At 31.1% G+C, this 20,425-nt stretch overlaps 1 protein-coding gene across 1 annotated transcript in view; it reads left to right on the forward strand.

Moving 5' to 3' along the window:
- LOC125067301 (C3 and PZP-like alpha-2-macroglobulin domain-containing protein 8) overlaps positions 1-20,425 on the forward strand; it is a 229,109-nt gene that overhangs the window by 16,381 nt on the left and 192,303 nt on the right. The window lies entirely within an intron of this gene.

Below are 20,425 nucleotides of genomic sequence, written 5' to 3' on the forward strand. Positions count from 1 at the left end.
CAAATAAACATACTTTGGTATTTATTATATCAGTTAGGATTAAAATCTAGTTGGTGACTAAAAAAATGGTATCTAGTACAATATTGGAAACTCCTGTTCAGTTTTCACTTCTCAACTCGTAAAATTATACATGATTGATCATTTATGTACTTAGGATAAATTCTATTATAACATTTTTATAAAGGTTTTAGGGTTTTTCAAATATTTAAAAATGTACTCCGTTATTGATCTAAAAATTCAAATTCACTTAATCTATTTTGAAAGCTATATTGGAAATATATTCAAGTGTCTTTAAATTCGTAACTATTGTAAAACGTAAATACTCAAAAGCCTTTGTTAATACTTAAAAATTTTACACCAAACATGATTACAATTGAATTACTTAATACTGAAATCGCTAGTTCTTTTACCTTAGCCCATATATTTTATGCCTTCTTCGACCCCTAGTCACGAATAGAAGATTTATAGAGGTCACAATCTATTCTTTACAGAACCGGGGCCACAGTGAGCTGATCGGTTGCGTATTTATTCACGACCACAGCTAAATGGGTCACCCATTCACATTTACTCCTTTCTCAATAAATAATAATGTCTGCTTAGTGATGCGGTGTGCGTATCTCGCCGGAATCAGTTGGGAGATTCTTTTCGGCTATTGCAATTAAGTCGACCGTATTTTGTGGTTATGTTTTTTGTACGACATTTTTTCTATCTATAAGGATTTCGAATAGTAGTTTAGTATAATAGTATGGCGATAGTAATCGTTTCTATGCGTATATTTGTCGATACTTTACTCTACTTATATATAAAAATTATTAATAATAAGTCCTTAACAATGTTCAAATAGGAATTAAAAATATTTGCTATAAAGATCATGACCGCGTGGATTGGTGGCCAGAATCGCAATTCGATCCGATTTTTGCCACCAGTCGAGTCAATAAGGCGAGGTGTTATATATTTAATGAAGCTTTTTGTACTACTACTAAGGTCCAAGTGTTTTAACAGAAAATTGGATAAATTTATAATTTGAAATAAGACACAAATATTTTTATAATAAATAAATATAAAAAATGCCTTGATACAGTCAAACTCAAACTCAAATTCCTTTATTCAATAAACAAGCATTATACCTACTTATTGATAGTCAAATTAAACACTACCACCGGTTCGGAAAAGGAAACACCCTGACCTGAGAAGAACCGGCGAAAGAAACTCAGCGGGTCTTTTTTTTTTGTCAATCTAAGTCAATCTTTTTGTCAGTTATTTATTTTACAAGGCAGCACGTTATATGAGATTCAGGATTTAAACCTAGTATCGTAATTTACAAGCACGTTACATTCTTATTATCTATATTTATTTTATAATATATTCAACAAACATATTTAATTTCAATTAAATTCTTAGTTTAATGGCCTTCAGTTGTGCCAACAGATTATTATTGAATTTCTAACCTAGATAATTAGATGTCACCTGTCAATTGATTTTGACAAATTACATCTAATACTCGAGTTTACATCGGTCCAAGCGAAAGTTTTTTAATTTTCTACCAAAAAATATCTGTGTTCACACTGTCGAGTTCAAAAATTCGGATGCTGAGTTTTGAAATTGACAATGTTAACAGGTGCTTCAAAAAATATGTAATATAAACCTTATCCTCATTTGTCTTGCGCCTGGACTTTTCCGGCTGGATAGCTGTGTCACCGGATTATACGAGTGGTGGAATAAAAAATGTACTTGTGCTAGTCAAAGTCAAAGTCAAAAATCTTTATTCAATATAGAAGTGTTACACTTGCATATTGATAGTCAAAAATCTACCACCAGTTCGGAATTTAACACCTCAGACCTGAGAAGAACCGGCGAAAGAAACTCAGCGGGATATTTTTTTTCCATTTTGCATGTACAATATTAATTATATTTTAGTTATTTGAAACAGCTTGGAGGCGATCATTTCATGCCCAAGGTGTGCAGTCAACTAAAATCTCATTAGTGTTGTAATATCCTTTAGTACACAAACGCTCTTTAACGATTCTTTTGAATTTTATAATTGAATAGTTTTAAATGTTTTCTGGGATTTACACGTACAAACACAATAATATCCACTGCGCAATTGGCTATTCTCTGTTAAAATGGCCGCTATAAGTGAAATCGGACAGGACTAGATCATCTATCTACGAATATTGAAGATAAGAGTTGTTTATTTTGACTATAATGTGAAAAGTCAAAGAATGATATTAAGCCCAACTAGTATTTGGTTTTTATAAAAACAATTGAAACTAATAATATCCAATGTTGGCTAAATCAGTTCTTCTTAGTAATAAATCTAAAATCGGGACGTATCAGGAAGCAGTGAAAATGTCAAAACCGTTGGAGCGTGTATTAGGAACCAACTATTATTTACTATTGATTTGGCCTTTGGGCACTTTCGATTTCCTGTTTGCCAACTTCAAAGAGAATTCACACAAAGCTATTTACAGTAGACAACATGAAATTTATATTGGTGAGAGTTTATTATTGTTAGTATTTTGTTTTAAGTGAAAAAGGAATAGTTCGACGTCCTAGAATTACTATACCGTAATAAACAATATCATGTAATACAAGTTACTCTTAAGCCGATATGACGAGCAGGTTAATTTATCCAAGTATCATTGAGTATTCATGCTTTTAATTTTTGTTTATAATTCATCTCATGATGATAAAATTCTTCCACATTTAACACTGTGGAAGAGTGATGTTATAAGAGAAGTCTCTCTCTACGAGTGATATATTAAAGCGCTGTTAATTAACTTTACTTTTAAGTACTGTGGATAAGACATTTAACGCAAGCATTTTAGCTTAGCCATCACCGCTTGAAATCATCAATTGTGCTTGAATTTATTATTCATCTCATTCTCGGTGGTAACAATAATATCGTGAATACATACAAACATAAATATGTGTCAGATGAAATATTTACCTTATGAATATTGTATACCCATTTTTATTCGCATTAACAGCCTGTAAATTTCCCACTGCTGGGCTAAGGCCTCCTCTCCTTTTTGAGGAGAAAGTTAAGAGCATATTCCACCACGCTGCTCCAATGCGAGTTGGATACACATGTGGCAGAATTTCGTTGAAATTAGACTCATGTAGGTTTCCTCACGATGTTTTCCTTCACTGTCGAGCACGAGATGAATTATAAACACAAATTAAGCAAATGAAATTCAGTGGTGAAGACGCACGCGTTCCTACCACTGGGACATTTCGGCTCTATATATACCCATTAATTCATACTTTCTTATATTAGTATATCAGAAAATGTTAAATGTTATAAATCACATTGTAATATCGTTACTATATGCTGAACGTATATCATAAAGCCCTATTGATGTCAAATGCCAAGCCGTATTTAAGTATTTCCTTTCATTTCTTTTGAAGTTCTTACGTCAGGGGAATCTTTGAAAGTAATGAAGGTGTCGAAGTAATGATTTCTTAAAGACCGAACGTCTTTATAGAAGTACTGAGCCAGAAAGAATATAAATTGCCTATTATCCATTTCTGTTGGGTTTTTCAAACATATCACTTGATTACTAGATATATTGATCTTCATATTCCATCGTCTTAGCGCGTATACTTTCTTATCTGTAGTCTGTTCCAATCGAAGAAGAACAAATCTTAGATTTACGTATCGAAGATACGAAGACAGTTCTTGATTAATTTATCTTTATTTATCGTACAACACTATTCACATAACACATTTTCGTCGACGTTCAAAACGTAATTTTTATCGTAAATCCATAACGAATATCATAGAAAATTCAAAGCACTTGACCAAAGATATTGTGTCAATTCTATGTAAAATTTTGTTTATTTGGCTTTCGTGTTCTTGATACTTTAATAAACTGTATATATTAAAGCGATATTGTTTTGACTTAAATGATTTAATAATAAAATAATTCCTTCGTAGGCATCTTGAACATTTAAATAACATTAATATACAATTCTATCTCATTTGTCATTCTTGTATGTGGAATAGTTTTCGCAGGATTTACTTGACAAGGGTCCAGATTTACGTTGACTTACAAAATATACTCAAAAACTATGTAACATAATATAGCTTACATACATCCTAAAATTATAAACAACCATATGACAAATCGGTTTTATAGTTTTTTGAGTAAAACGTAATTCAATACTGATACCCATATCAAATATGATTCACATATAAATTATATGATGAATGTAATCGAATGTTATATCTATATTAGTCTTATAAAGCTGAAGATTATATTCAGAGAGAGAAACTATTGGTCTGATTGAAAAAAATATTTCAGTGTTAGATAGCCTATTTTCGAAGGATTTAGACTATATCACGCTACGACCAAAAGAAGCAAATCCATGTATGACAGAATCAGTAACATAGCCAAGCGAAATCGGGACGTGCAGCTAGTATATTATATATTCCAGACAAGTTTTGTCCTATGAGTCAATTAGTGTTTTTTTATTGTAACCGTGACTTTATAAGCATTGACATCATACAAAACTGAGCTATATATATATAAGTTCCTGGAGAGTTGATATATTATTTTCTTGGGATAAATATTATCTTACAATTATGACGACTAAAGATATAGAATTCAAGCTATTTTATATAACGTACCCAATGGTTTTTCTGTACACAGATGAATTGGTTTGGCTTTGAGCTGAGCTATTTTGGTTTGGCTTGTGGGCTAATTTGGCTATGGTAATGATAAAATATCCACGATAAAACTATTCAAAGTACGTTCCACGTGCACGTACGACGTTACATATTTATAAAGTATTGAAAAATACGAGCGATATAAACGACCTGAGTGCTATCAAAATTCACCAGCTTATACATAACTAATGTATTATTTGACTTTACAAAAGTTACAGTACGCGGTTGACTCGAATACGAAACTCGAGGAACTTTCCAAGGTATTCCATTAAATGTTTTCATTGCTGTCAGAATAATTCATATTCCATTTAATCCTCCGTGAATATGTGTATTAGGCAATAAATTAATCAAACAAAAGTATAATGGTATCTGATGGAAGGTTCAGTTCTGAAATTCATCAAAATTATATTTAAAAAGCTATTATAATATTTTGTACATTGCCATATTTAAAATCGACTTTTTATATAAAAGTATAGTAACAGCCCGGTAACATTCCACAGCTGGGCTAAGACCTCCTCTCTCGAGAAGATTTGGAGCTAATTCCATAATGCTGCTAAAATGTGGGTGGTAAGTACTCGTCTGGCAGTATTTCATTGAAATTAGAAAGGTGTAGGTTTCCTCACAACATTTTCCTTCACCACCGATCACGAGATGAAATAAAAATATATGAATAATCAGTGGAGTTTACCTGGGTTTGAAACCGCAATCATTAAGATGCACGTGTTCTAACCACTCGACCTACTCGGTTCTCATTTATTTTATATTTCAATTATTATTATTTGTATATCTGTATTTAACGGTACTAAATAATAATGAATTAACTTTAATAATCCGAACATTTGTGTTGAAACTCAGCATGTTTTGTGTCGCACATCGTAGCTCTCCTCTACGAAAATTAGTATTATTATTTTAGATTTTGCACGCCTAGCGTTGGCAAAGTCAACAGTAACTAGTCAAAGTTGAGCAAAGTTAGTTTGACAAAGTTGACTTAAATACCAGACACAATTCTCTAATAATTATTGTTCTCTGAAAACTGTTCCCAGAACCTGTGCTATTTGGACAGTACTTCATGAAACTTTGAATGATGAAATTTAGAAATGTACCCAACTTTTATATTTTATATTTTTAATTTTTATTATTTTATATTTATTATTTTATATATTATTATTAATTTATATTTTTGAAGGGGAGAATTTATATTTTTTCTTGTTGTATGAGACAAGAAATAAATATAACGATAAAGTCTATCAATGCTATGAGTTCCACAACTCAACCAATTCCAATACAAAAAGGAAGTAGAGATCTTGTCTCCAAGGCTGAAAGTTCGAGCTCAATGCGGCTCACTGGCTTACAAAGAATATACGGATATCATGTATAGGTATAATTTCAGGTTAAGACAAAATACTCGAGTGGGTCTGAAGTTTTACGTACTCCATTTATGTTTACACTTCTTCTTATTACTTTTGCTTGTCGGTGAAAACCGTGAGTAAGCTTGCATGTATTATATATCTATCAAGCCGTATCAGCGTGGTGAAACATAATACATTGCTTCCACTTCAACAAGAGCTTCTAGTACACTGCTTTGCAAATGTATTTTCCCTTCTGCATTTGACCAGTGTGATATCAACAAGCTGTGATTGTATCAAGGGATCGGAATTCCTTCCAAAACATAAATATTTCCTTGATATATTATTATTAAAGGAAATTTAATGATGTATGATCAAGATTCCAAATTCAAAATTTCCATATTTTCACGCTTTATATTATTTCGTGTCCAAAAAATATATCTTTGTCTAACTTTACACCCACTTGCAAAGTTTTACCTTATAGTCTTAAACGTAATATTTAATGTTTTTAGTATTCATACAAAATTATACTTAAAATAGTTCATCAATTACACTAATAACCAAGTTCTTGCTCCAAAAATAATTAAACTGAAGTACATAATTATAATGTTCACCTTACCATTAAGGAAGGGAAGGGACCCCTTTGCGGTTAACTATGACAGTAATAACAGTCTCAGTGGCTTTATAGGATGTACTTTATCCACGGTGGAATACCTTTATTTAGTTCTGTTGAAATTAATATTATGGATAAATACGTGGTTACGCATATTACGCATATATAAAAGTAAGTCGATATTGTATGTACTAGATACAATAAAGCTATCGATTTGTTTTTGTCGTATTATGGCAGTATCTTTGGTTGCAATGAGTGTAAAGTATTGGATATTCTTGGTTATTCTATCACGCAGCTCTCATGCAAATACGTGGATACATACATATATGACAGATTTTCTTCCAACAAATGCAGTTTTCTCACGAAATTTTCTCTTACCAGCAAAATGGATTATAATTAAAAATAAATTATGCAAAAATTCTGTTGTTAGAATATTTTAATCTTCTGTTCAAAATTCAGGTGTACCTAATAAGATTGAATTGCAGTGTAAGGTTTCTCTATGCAGGTATTGAGTTAAACTCGAACTTAAATATTTTACACCGCATCTTAAACCCGTTGAGCCTCTACTGGTGACATGAGAACTGTTTCAATTTTGCCCAGAAAATCAGAACTGTTGTTAATATTCTTACCTATTTTACACGCGATCACAATCTGAACGGCGCTTATTAATTTATGTATATTTAATTACAATATATTTAATTAAGGAAATATCACTTGGTGCTTGCTTATCTCCATACGTACCACCCACTCAAAAGATATTCTTTCGCCAACCATCAATACTTTGTATTGTTCCGGTTGGATGATTGTGAGAACCAGTGTAACTACAGGCACGAGGGACATAATATCTTAGTTGCAAGATTGGCGCATTGGCGATACAAGGCATGTTTAAATTTTATTACAGCGCCAATGACATTGGCAATCACTTACCGCCAGTAGGCCCAATTTGTCGTTCGCCTCCTTATGTCATAAAAAAGCCGTGATAAGAAAAAGGTTATCATAGTGTGGCGTTTGATGCAGAAGGGTGATCGTTATATTATAAGCAGAATGTTACGTATGAATGTGAATGGCTATAAGCCAAGAAAAATATCTAAAATTGATTTTTTTGATAAACGAGATTTGTAAGTAATTACTAGAGATAAATGGAAAAGAAGAACTCAACGCACTGCCACTAAGCAATTGAGATAGCATTAAGATAATGATAACAATATTCAACGAAGCCTTCTTATAAGTAATTCATATGGAATAATATCGAATATATTAAATAAAAAAAACCATACCATCTTCCTCCTGCTCTTATCCCATTTTTACTTGCGGTCGGTGCAGTACGTCTTCTTCTTCCATACTTCTCTGTCGGACGTCATCCAACAAGTAACATTCTTTCTAACCATATCGTCTTCATACAATCCATCCATCGTTTCTTTGGTCGTCCCCATCCATATCCATTCTCAAAACCTTTCTCACAAAATGGTCCTCATTACTCCGCATAACATACCCATACCAAGACAGCCGGTTTCCAGATAGCTTCTCGGTTACCGGTGCCACTTCCTCTTATGTACTCATTCCTTACTCAAAAAACCATACCATCTTATGAAATATTAATAAAAATTTAAATATTACATAGACTTGAACACATATTTAAGTTTTCTGTTGCAATTTTGGATTTATTCAAACAATACGTGTGTGTTTGAATTTTTAGCGAAGAAAATACAAAATAAATGCATGAAACGCAATGTTATTTGCAGACAGGTAATCTTGTTCGCTTCAAGTCTGTTATGTTTACACACGTGCGGGTCTAGACAATACTTGGAAATCTTTGATAAACTAAGATGTTTTGTTATTATATTGTTTGTTTTCGTTACACTGAAAGGGATTTAGTTCTAAGTGCAATACTAATATTAAAGAAATGATTTTTTTTTAATATGGCTGGATAGAATGTTGTGAGATGACGTCAGATATAGAAGTGTGGAAGAAGAAGACGTGAAATTGATGATGAATTTATTTTATTATGTTAAACTGCTATTATTGTAAATGAAAGTAAAATTGCCGTTAAAAATAATCATGAGTTCCAATAGATATATATAACGATCTATTGGGTTTAATGTCATTTTCGGTAAACTGTTATATGTTAACTGTTTCCAACATCAAAGTTTTCAATACATTTTAATTGTATCTGTAAATAATTCCAATATAAACTTTAACAAGCCCTTTATAATATCGCATTCCGTGGCACGTCGACAAGTTCCGTTATTATGGCTGCGTTTGATGTGACGTCACGGCTCACGGCGATATAACGCAGAAAATGCTATATCGTCAATGGCTGGCCGATTATCATTGCAACACATACTAACTTGAGTTATTCTGTTATAATGTTTATGAAACGAGCAAAATAGTTCATACGGTTAGAGATGATACGATTCAATCCCGATTGTAAAATCTACCCGTTACGTTATTGCATAAGAAATTCATGAACACGTTATCATGTTAAAACATAGTTTTTTTTAAATTAAACATTTTAATTATTATTAATAGGAAACAGTTTTCTATAAAGAGGTAAGATAGCTCTTTCATATTTTCGATTTATCCTCTTCATTCAAAAAGCAAGCGTTTGAATCTTATTACAAGCATCACCTGCTCTAATATTATAAAGAGGTAAAATTTATTTGTTTGTGCGTAGGGGTATAATCAGAACGAATTAACCATTTCTCAAAAGAAAATCACTGGTAAAAAGTTACATTAAAACTGAGTGCTGTATGGTGTAAACTATATTTATGTCATATATTTTATTTTATTAATAAGCCGCGTGGGTCTTTACTATAAGTATATAAAAAAAATCGCCATAAAATTTCACCAATACTGGATAACACACCTAAAATTTATTTTTCTATATTCAACCAAAGTATTTTTCCGGGCAACAATAAACATTCATACTTGTATGCATTTGGCAATGCAAAGCTGGCATCGAGCGAGTTTAGCGAACTTTCGAGAAATGTATAGATCATTCGAGAATAATATAGAGCGTTCTAGAATACGTAGTTGGGGCAATAGAACGGTACATTAAGCAGGGCGCAGACACGGCGGTGTAAGAAAATCTTTCAACTTTATGAGCTATGAGAATACTCGTTGCATTATTGTGCATGTTTTACTCGCTTTGATGGGCTTTAGTCTTTGTTGAGAAATATTTAAAGTGGAATAAAATAACATGAATCAACATTTAATTTACATATAAGGATTTTTATATTAATGAGAGGATGGAATAGACATTCGTTTCTTAAGGTTAATGTTAATAGAAATTCACAACAACTACTATGATTTTTGGGCAATTCTGAATATAATAATATTCTGAATATCTATTACTAATTTAATATACTTAATATGGACGAAAACTTTTTCTTCCGCTTGACGCTGTGAAATTAATCTTAAGGTTACCTGCATGAATTTGAGTATTGATTTTATCTATTAATAAGAATACATGATTGATTTTTATATTTATTCTTTTTTAAGCCATACATTAATTTTTATATTTTTATTTATTAAAACAATTAAACTTAAAAATAAAAAAAATTAAACTGAAAATAATTAAACTTCGAATATTGAAATCGTAAAGTGTGAACCGCGCTTAACACATCACATTACAAACATCTTATTCAAGAGAACTAATGGAAACATGAAAGTTTGTGTTTCCGGAACAAGCCATACAAATTTAAGCATTCTATAGAAATCGTTGGTTCATTTTGTGTAGACACTCAGTTAAATGAACGGCTTGACATTAAGTTAAACCCATATCATTCTCAAGCGAGATTTAAAAAAAGAACATTTATTATAACGTTTTCCTTTTTAAAAGCCACGATCGATACATTAAGAACTAGAGATAAAACTCCTTTATATTTTGTTTTTTTTTTTTTTAATTTATTTACTTGGCTTGTTCACGTCCGTCCGGGTAGGTACAATTTATTCATAAAATGTCCTACCGCCAAACAGCAACACTTGGTAGATACTATAGGCACAGACGTAGCATCTTAGTTACCAAAATTCGTGTAGCGTTTCCGATAAAAGAAAGGGTTAATATTTGTTACAGCGTCAATGTCTACGTTCGGTGGTGGCCATTTACCATTAGATGGTACATTTGCCCGTCCGCCTACCTATATAAATGAAAAATTTATGGAGAACCGCTACTTCCTCCTTCTCGGAGAAGTTAGTGATCGGAAGATAAAATAAAAGTGATTACAAAACAGTCCTTATAAACTAGCCATTAAATGCTTTCTATAAATCATGAAGAAAAAAAAAAAATTAGTTTTACTTGCACGTATTGCTCTGTATGATTTTGAATTGAACAATTGATAAACTGTAATCATTCTATAAATTATTAATTTATACCGTTGAACTGATTGCTTCCGTTAATCAAATAGTTACTCAATTAGGCCATTATATATTATTTACCTTGTTGATATATTAAATTAGGATGTGATAAACTGATCATACTTCAATTATTATTAATTAAACAGTTTATATTTCAGTTCAGATATTTTATTTAATTGTTTTCATTAAAAACTATTTAATGATAAATTATTATGAAATATAAAATAACTGACAACTAGTATCGGGTTTTTAGAATTAATTAATAAAGGAAATTGAACGCTATATGTATATATATATATTTACTTGGTGGTAGGGCTTTGTGCAAGCCCGTCTGGGTAGGTAACACCCACTCATCAGATATTCTACCGCCAAACAGCAGTACTCAGTATTGTTGTGTTCCGGTTTGAAGGGTGAGTGAGCCAGTGTAACTACAGGCACACGGAACATAACATCTTAATTCCCGAGGTTGGTGGTTCATTGGTGATGTGAGTATTTGTTAATATTTCTTACAGCACCATTGTCTAAAGGCGGTGGAGACCACTTACTATCAAGTGGCCTTTTTGCTCGTCTACCTACCGATATCATAAAATAATAATAGTAATAATAATAAAAATTTATAGCTCTCGGGAATAACATAGCTACCAGATAAATATTAAGATAAACTCATCCTAAAACATTATACGTCTGTAACATACATGCCTTTTACATCACTTATTAAACTTTATGCGTCCTACTTATACGTGATATACTTTCCATTATCCGTCCCTCTCGCACGATTTCCTTAAAGCTGTCAAAAGAAATTACAAGTAGACCGAAAGTTCTGCCGTGAAAATGAGAATGAGATAAGTTATAAAGTGCTCTGTTTGCTAGAATTTAAGACTCAGTTTTGTAGTGAAGATCCAGGTGCATTCATGGGAGCAATTATATTAACCGATTGTCACTTTATCGCACTTTATCGAATAGGAATGTAATCGTTGCTGTTTAGCCGATTCATTTTTATTTAATAAAACTATTGACATAAAAATTGTAAATAAATTTAGTTTTGATATAACGGTATCATTGTATCGCTTTGATTGAAATTGAATCGGAAACGTGCCGTAACCGTTACAAATTAGTAGAATTGCCCTCAGATCGGTCCCGAGGTAACACTTTCATTGTCCATTCTATACATTCAGACCCAATATAAGTGTTTTTTTACAAGCGTCTCTCCAATTTTTAGTTGACTCAAATTTCTCAACTTCGTAGACGTCATTCAATATGGAAAGTGGAAAATCAAGAGAAAATATATAATTTATTTACTCATTTACAAATGACGTTTTCTTCATAAATTTATTTATACTATCGTTTCAATGTTCATATATATATTTTTTTATTAAGAATGTTTTCATACTTCGGTAGAACGTTATAAAATTACAAAAGAAAATTACTTATCATTATTGATTAATTTAAGAATCATTTTATGTCATGTCATGGCATTAGTCGGTTAAGAGTATTTATTACATAAAAATACGGCCTTAACATTGAATATGTAGAGAATTATATTTTGACTACGTTCGTATAAACTTTTATAATTTTAAAATTATATTATAAACAAATTATTTGGTTTCAAAACGTTACTGCTAACGAGTGAAGTTGGAAACTAATGTAATTTATTAGCAAAGCTGTTTGTTAGTTGAACTTTTGGAACATCATAAATGTTGCCATATATAACTAACGTCATACTTATTTATACGAAACGGTTTTATACTTAATAGAAGCGCTTTGTTCAAGCCTGGGTACCCTTTACTCACACCACATATTATAACACCAAACAGCAATACTTGGTATTTTTGTGTCCTGGTTCGGAGAGTAAGTGAGCCCGTGTAACTACAGAAATAAGGGACATAATATTTTAGTTCCCAAGGGAAGAGGCGCATTTAAGCTGTAAGGAATGGAAAATATTTTTATCAGCGCCAATGTATATGATAGTGATCTATTTTTAAAAACAAAATCGTTTCTGGAAAATTCGATCCAACAGTATGGACACTTAGTGTTGTTATTAAAATAATACAATTAAAGAAATTGTATTATTTTTACACAATAATTATTCCAATTATCATTCTATTTTTATTTTATTTTTTATTTTGTTTAAAAAGCAAGCACTGAAAATTATTTTATAGTTCTAAAAATATATCGAAATTAATGTGTATTATGTATCGTTTTTGTCTGAAATTCTTATTATTAATAAAAATACTACGGTATTTATAATAATATCCTACCAAAGCTTAAGTAAAATAATCCCTGAGCATATTTAAACATTTATGGATTTTTATCTTTCGGATCGTAAGTCTGCTGAAGTGAGGGAGTAAATGTTTCGGAAGAAATCCCCACATGTATAGACTAACCCGAATTTTAGGGTAGGGCTCAGATAACGACTCAATTGCTTAGAAAAACCGATAACTCTAGATAAGGACAGACAGATATTATCTTGCCTTGTCACACGAAGCAATATATGCTTTTTTGGATAATATAATTCTATTATTTAATATTGCCATTCTATTTTCAAATTGAAAAAAAATATATAACTGAAATTTATTTTTCAAAAGTGCTGAAAAATATTTTTAATAATATTTAAGTTGAAACAGAACAAACTGACGATAGAACATGCCTCGTTCTTTTTTCGAAATTCAAAAAATATATCCTTGTCTTGTATTAATTCTGTCTAATATTACAAATGCAAAAGCGAGGGTTTTTTTTGTTACGTTTCGACGTCTTAACTACTCGACCTTGCCCGATTCGGTTCGAATTTCAAATGATTCAAATAAACCTCAAGTTCGATGAGTTTTCATCAGAAATTTTTGAACCCCGTTATGTGTCAGTTGTGTGTGTGTAATTATATAATATATACGTTTGTATGTAGGCTCAAAATTCTTTTATTAACCTTGCACAGGAAATGTCAAAGGGTCGGAAGTAGGTCTGCTATTTCTACACACTACATTTGCGCGTGGATGAGCTCACAACAGTCAGAAGTAGTAGACAGTCAAACCAAACAGCACCCAGACAAATCGTTAACACTTATTTCGACAAAAGTGCTTAAACACTGTACATACATTACAATGTAAATAGTACTGAACAATACGTAATTCTAAAAGGGGAATTCTGTCTAGAATTGTTCATCAGGAAACCCAACTCGCTTTGTGCCTTTCACTTGAACCATGCATTCGCCGTGCCATTGTTTGGTACGGTACAAATCCCTGGTGTAGGCTTACAAGCGATGCATTGTTGCATTCCGGACGGAGCAATTGTACGAAGATCGTGAACCTCACGCTTCGATTATGATAAATATGATCCTATTTCGGTTTGATGCCTCTTGTGTTTAGATATTTGTTATTATATTATAGCTTTAGTTTCGATTGAATACTATTTAATATAATTATTTTAACATGCCATAAGAGTCTACTTGATACAGTTTGGATTTGATTTGGGTAGAACAAAACAAATGTTACCAAAACTCAAGTGACACCTACCAACATTTCATAGTTATTGAAAGTAGATCATAAGTTATCATAAGAAATTCTTTCTTAAAGCGATGAAGCTTCTTCCAACAGTGACATTTGCGACTGCGAGTTATTGGTTATAAGAACTGCAATTTCAAGAACTCTGTGCGTATCCATCTGGATAACTTATTAACTCATAATTCCCCAAACATTTGTATTTCGATATCAATAGTGACGTAACTAGTGTTGCTGCGAGTGTAATAAAATTACGAACATATATCATAAAGCGGTTCTTAGAACATTTCAAATGGGAATTTTTATAGGTGATTACTTATTAAGATCTGAGCTGTCGATTGATTTAATACAACCAATATTTTAATAAGGAAATTATTAAATAAAAAAATTACTTTCTTAACTATTCTAACTCTATTAACGATTATTATTACTTACAGAAGATAACCTTGCTGCGTTCCATGTCAAACCCACATCATGCGCCACGGTCAGTGACTCTTGCTGCTAAACATGCAGTTTCACAACTAAATGGTTTATTTTTGGGTTTCTGAGTTATTGGTGTAAAGTAAAGACAGAAGACCAATAAGCCATTTTCCAGTAATTTAAAAAAATAATTAATATCCTACTCACATATTACAAATATTTCACCAAAATTTTCAAAGGGATAGTAAACAATATTTTAACTTAATTTACTTTAAGTATTACTTGTATTTTTATGACCGCTACCCTTTAAGGGCCAGAGGGGTCCTGTGCAAATCTTTTCCTCCTAAAATATTTGCCTTAAAGGATTTTCACCCTTTGGATTAAATAGCCTTCATCGTCGAGTCATAAGGTTGAAAATCGAAAAGTCGATTTCATAATAGAACGGTTTTATAAAAACATTTTATAAATATTTGTAACCTTTTTGCTGGAATATTTTTTTCGATTTTCTGACAATATAAAATATTATATACAAGATTTTTTTGTATAAAAACTCCGACATGTTTATTAATTAAACATGATAATTTCTACAACATCATATTAAAAATAAAATGCGTAAAAAGGTGGGTTCAATGCTAAAAGAATTTGCTATACACCAAAAATTATCGTATAATATGCTTATGTAAAAATTAGGAATAATAAGTACCTACTTATTATTTAACTTAAGAAGAGAGGGTTTTTAGATTACTTCCACCAAGATGCTCCAATAGATTGATATGCTGGAATAATTCCAACTATCTTTTGGAGGTTTGAGAAATTGCATCTGACACGTTAAATAGTGCCTACATTCACAATCGCCCCTGTTTTTTCGCTGGATAAATGTATTTACACGTTTTCCCTTATGGCATGAGGAGTATGTGGAACTCACTGGTGCAAACTACACTAAAAGACCCGCAGTACATATTCCGTCTTTTCGGCATTGAGCATACAACCGTGCAACACGCAATCTCTCATAAGGTACATAATATAAACCCTTGTTAAAATAGGCGGTACTTAATTAGTAATCAATTAACGGTATCTTATCCATGACAATAAGATAATAGATTCGCGTTTATATCATCTCTAAACTACGCAATAAATTAACCATTCTAAAAATTACCCTCAAGGTTACTGACCCCATCCACTTCGCTTTATAATAAATTGCTCTGTAATGAAGAAAAATAACAGCTTTATTAAGCTTCGGGAATTTAATTTCTTTATAGCGACTTTAAAATCTTTAAGATTGATTTGAAATTGACAATTGACTTTTGATATTTCAAGAGTATAACAATTATTTTACCAAATTCCAAGATTAGGGGAATCGTTTTAACAATCGAAGCTTAGCGAAATTGTTATAATTAAAATACTTGAAGATATCTTGTTAAGCCTATTCCGTTCAGTCTCCGTTGATTGTTAATCACTGCAAGTATATCATTGATTAATAAGTGTAGCTCTGTTCTTTCTCCGGTTCTTCTCGGTAAATCTACATTCCGATACGATAGCACTATTTTTACTGACAGATAAAATGATAAGACTGACAATTAAAAATTATGATTATAAGCACATTTAGCGAATATAAATAAATATAACAATTTAATCCACTAGTACTTTTACTATATTAATTTAAATCTTTTGATATATTTGTATTATTTATGATACAAATATTAATATACAGTTGAAATTAAAATTGTTCTCGCTATGTATTACGTTTTAAATAACAGATAATGAAATAAATTAACAGCGTTGACGTTACAAATGAAATGAAAAGAAATAAAATCGTTAGTAAAAATAACGTGTGAATAAAAACAATAAAAAAAAGAAGTTAAAAAAAACCGTATATAAAAGCAAGCCGCGACGGCAAATGGCACGACATCATGCTCCCTAACCGCTGCCAATTTCTACTCCCTCGGGGTATTGTATATAATTAAAAATTACCGCTGATTAGGTATATAGTTCCTACCGAGAAGAACTAGCAAGAACTATACTAAGTAATATTTTCCGACATTTAAATTGTGAGGATAATAATAATGATATTTTAATATAATATTATGTTTTAATCGCCTTATTAATGTATGCCTTATAAACATCTTTATATTATCCTCAATAAACATTTCGATATAAGTTTGAGGCGTGATTTAAACTATTTTGTTTTTCGTGCCTGATATAACGCTGATTCATTCATCATTTTAATGATAGAGCATTACAAAGTATCGATGTTTGACGATAGAAGTTCTGACGAGGGGGATCCACACGGGCGAATCCTCACAAAGCCTATCACCGGTAACAATTAATTACCGATTTTATAAAGTTAACAAAAAATATAAAGAATTTAAGTCGCTTATAAAGAAACACAAAGAAGATTTCTGTAATATTCATTTTATAAAAGAATATAATTAAGTAAATAACATAAATAAAAAGTTTTAGCTCTTCTATGTATATGTACATAATATATTTTTTCCTTAATAATTTAAAAGTAAAATAAGTATCGTTTTCCTCTATAGACTGGTCTATTGGTGACTTTGTACTTTTTCCATAGTGCTCAATCAGGGTTGGTAGATATATTTGTCAGAGTTTCATTCGGCACTTTTTTTAATGTTGCGTGTAATCGACCTTGAAATCTATACATATAAAACACCTACAAACTAGAAATTTGACAGATACTTTAACGGATTTTACGAAACTCCACCTCTAAGGGGTTAAAACGGGGTTTGGAAATTTGTGTTTTATAATTGAAGCAATCCGCATGTGCTGCTAATATATTATATGTATAAAATAATAGATATATAAATTTAAAATGTAAGTAGTCTGCTGCCCTAAGCAAATTCAGCCTCGGCAACTAATCTCAAGAGAGAATAACCAATTACAAAGGACATATTCACTCACACACTTGCTTATTGTAGTGAGCAAGTGTGTGTTTATTATAAAAAGCAAGCACTATAATACTGTAATAAGTGAGTTAACGCCAGTTCAGTATTTACGCTATCCTCACTCTCATGATCCAATGGGAGGGCAGATCCGATACCATGAGAAATAATTCAGGCGCAGGACCAACGGCTTTACTTGCTTACCGAGGCACGGGAGTGTACACTCTTCCAACCTCCAGACACCAGTGTCTATTACAGAGGGGTTTTCTACAGAAAAATCCAATAACTGTTTATCGGCTCAATATGTGGTTCGAATCCAAGACCTCGAAATCTGCCTTATATTTGGTTGTAAGCAAATCGTATCATATATATTATCATAATGATGACTCATTTATCTATATGATTAAAATATGTCACGTGGCCAATAACGAATTTGACCTTTTTGTATTAAACTTCAAAAAGGGGTTCAAAAAGCCCTGCATCAATTATCTTTATATAAGACATCTAATTTCAGCACCATTCAATATTTCACCAGCTATTCTGGTCACGTATATACCAAAGCACCAACTTTTGGCAATGTCTCTAACTATTTGATGAAGCTTGGATGACTCAGTTATGGTGCGTCGAACACAAATTTTCAGCTATTTAATATGCTTTTGTGCCTTGAAATAAGGTTCTCATTTGAAATGGCAAAGAGCCCCATTCCAATCGATATTATGACCTTTATTACGTTGGAATAGATATCATAATCAATTAAATTTTGACAGATTTGACTCCCGAGTATTTAATTACTCCTGGAATTCGTATTGTTGAAATTTCCAACTTTTGTTCATAATTACCGAGATTTTATTGTTGCTTTAAATTTTTTACTTCAGTGAACATATTAGACTATTTTTAATCTATTTCTAAGAAGAAGGTTAACCAGTCTGTGTACGTGTTTTATACGTTTTTTGTATTACAAATTTTTTACAAATTATTGAAATATCGAGCTCCACCAAATAAAAAAAAAAAAAACATGGTAAATATCCCGTTTTAAATACTTGTAGTAATAAAAAAACCATGTTCATTTAAATCGTTTTTATATTTTCAGTATATATTTTTTGTTCTGAAACATTTTTTGTAATTATTTTAGCGTTGAATTTAGTATTTATAGCCATATACACAGGGTTCCATATCGCTTTCAAAGGTTGGTATTTGTAAGTTTTTATTCGAAGCGTACATTCAGGAAAATTTATAAGGTTTTTTTAATTTTTCTTCCAAAAAACAAACTTAATAAAAAGAAAATCAGTTTTATATTTTAAGAGGTATATAAAGATTTCATATTTGTTTATGCAAATATATTTTCTAGGTTTGAATTACGAACGTGTTCCACTTTTTCAAACACGCGTTCTATTCTGATGGAATCGAAATCCTGTAAGCCCACCTTCAAATCGAAATCAACTCGAAATCCCGTCTTTACCCCGAGTTTTTCTGAACACGAAGCACCGATAAAGAATAAAGCATAAAAGTAGTATGAATCTTTTATTTATTACTTTAGATGAGGTGGATTTTCATTACGAAGATTGTCGATCTTATTACTTTTCAAAAAAATAAATAGAAGGAATAAAAAATATATATTAACAGTATTTAAATCGGGATATTTACCATGTTTTTTATTTTTATTTGGTGGAACTCGATATTTCGACATTGTCTACGAATGTCTTGTTCACGAGACTGGAGAATATCGAGCTCCACCAAATAAAAATAAAAAACATGGTAAATATCCCGTTTTAAATACTGTTAGTAATAAAAATAAGCATATTAATTTAAAATATAATATATGACGGAGTAGTTCCTCCAGGGTTATTTTTAAAAAGCGTGACGTCAGCATTGCTGACGTCACTTTCACCAACATGATCTTGATGGCTCATTTTGCAATGAAATAATAAAACTATTTCAGCAAAATAATAGGTTTATTCAACAATCGATCAGGACACAACGTTCGTCTGAACAGTCCGACGGCTCGAATGAGAATGAACCCCGAGCAACCGCACTGCTTTTTATAGCAAACATCATAATAACAACACCAGTTGAACACAGGTGTTCAATCAATGAAATAACATTTAAAATTCATTTTTATGTTTAGTTTTCACAAATATTAATTCATTTCTGATTTTTAAACAATAAACAAAAACTTATTTACAAATTAATTAGAAATAACTTTTTATTTTATTTATTTATTTAATTAGGTTTGCTAGCAGTTGTTACATTTTGATGATACAATTTATTAATTTACATACTAATTACTTTCTAAATGTACAACTATATTAAAGCAAACACGACATGTACGATTAATATATACATTCTGTTTAAGCGGTTCTAATTTGACAACAAAGTAAAAAAAAATGATCACATGGTAGGAAAAATTAATAATATTACAATTATAACAATTAAAATAAAGTTAAAACGATTTCTTACAATTTAAAATTTAAAATAAATTGGTTATTTAGATTACAATATCATCAATTTAATAATAGGTTAACAGTATTCAACAATAAATCTAGTCAACAGTTAGTCTAATCATAAAATACAACAATAAAATATTTAATATATCTTAAAATTAAATTATATTATGGCAATCATTGATA

The sequence above is a fragment of the Vanessa atalanta genome, chromosome 11, assembly GCF_905147765.1.
Source record: "Vanessa atalanta chromosome 11, ilVanAtal1.2, whole genome shotgun sequence".
Lineage (NCBI taxonomy): Eukaryota > Metazoa > Arthropoda > Insecta > Lepidoptera > Nymphalidae > Vanessa > Vanessa atalanta.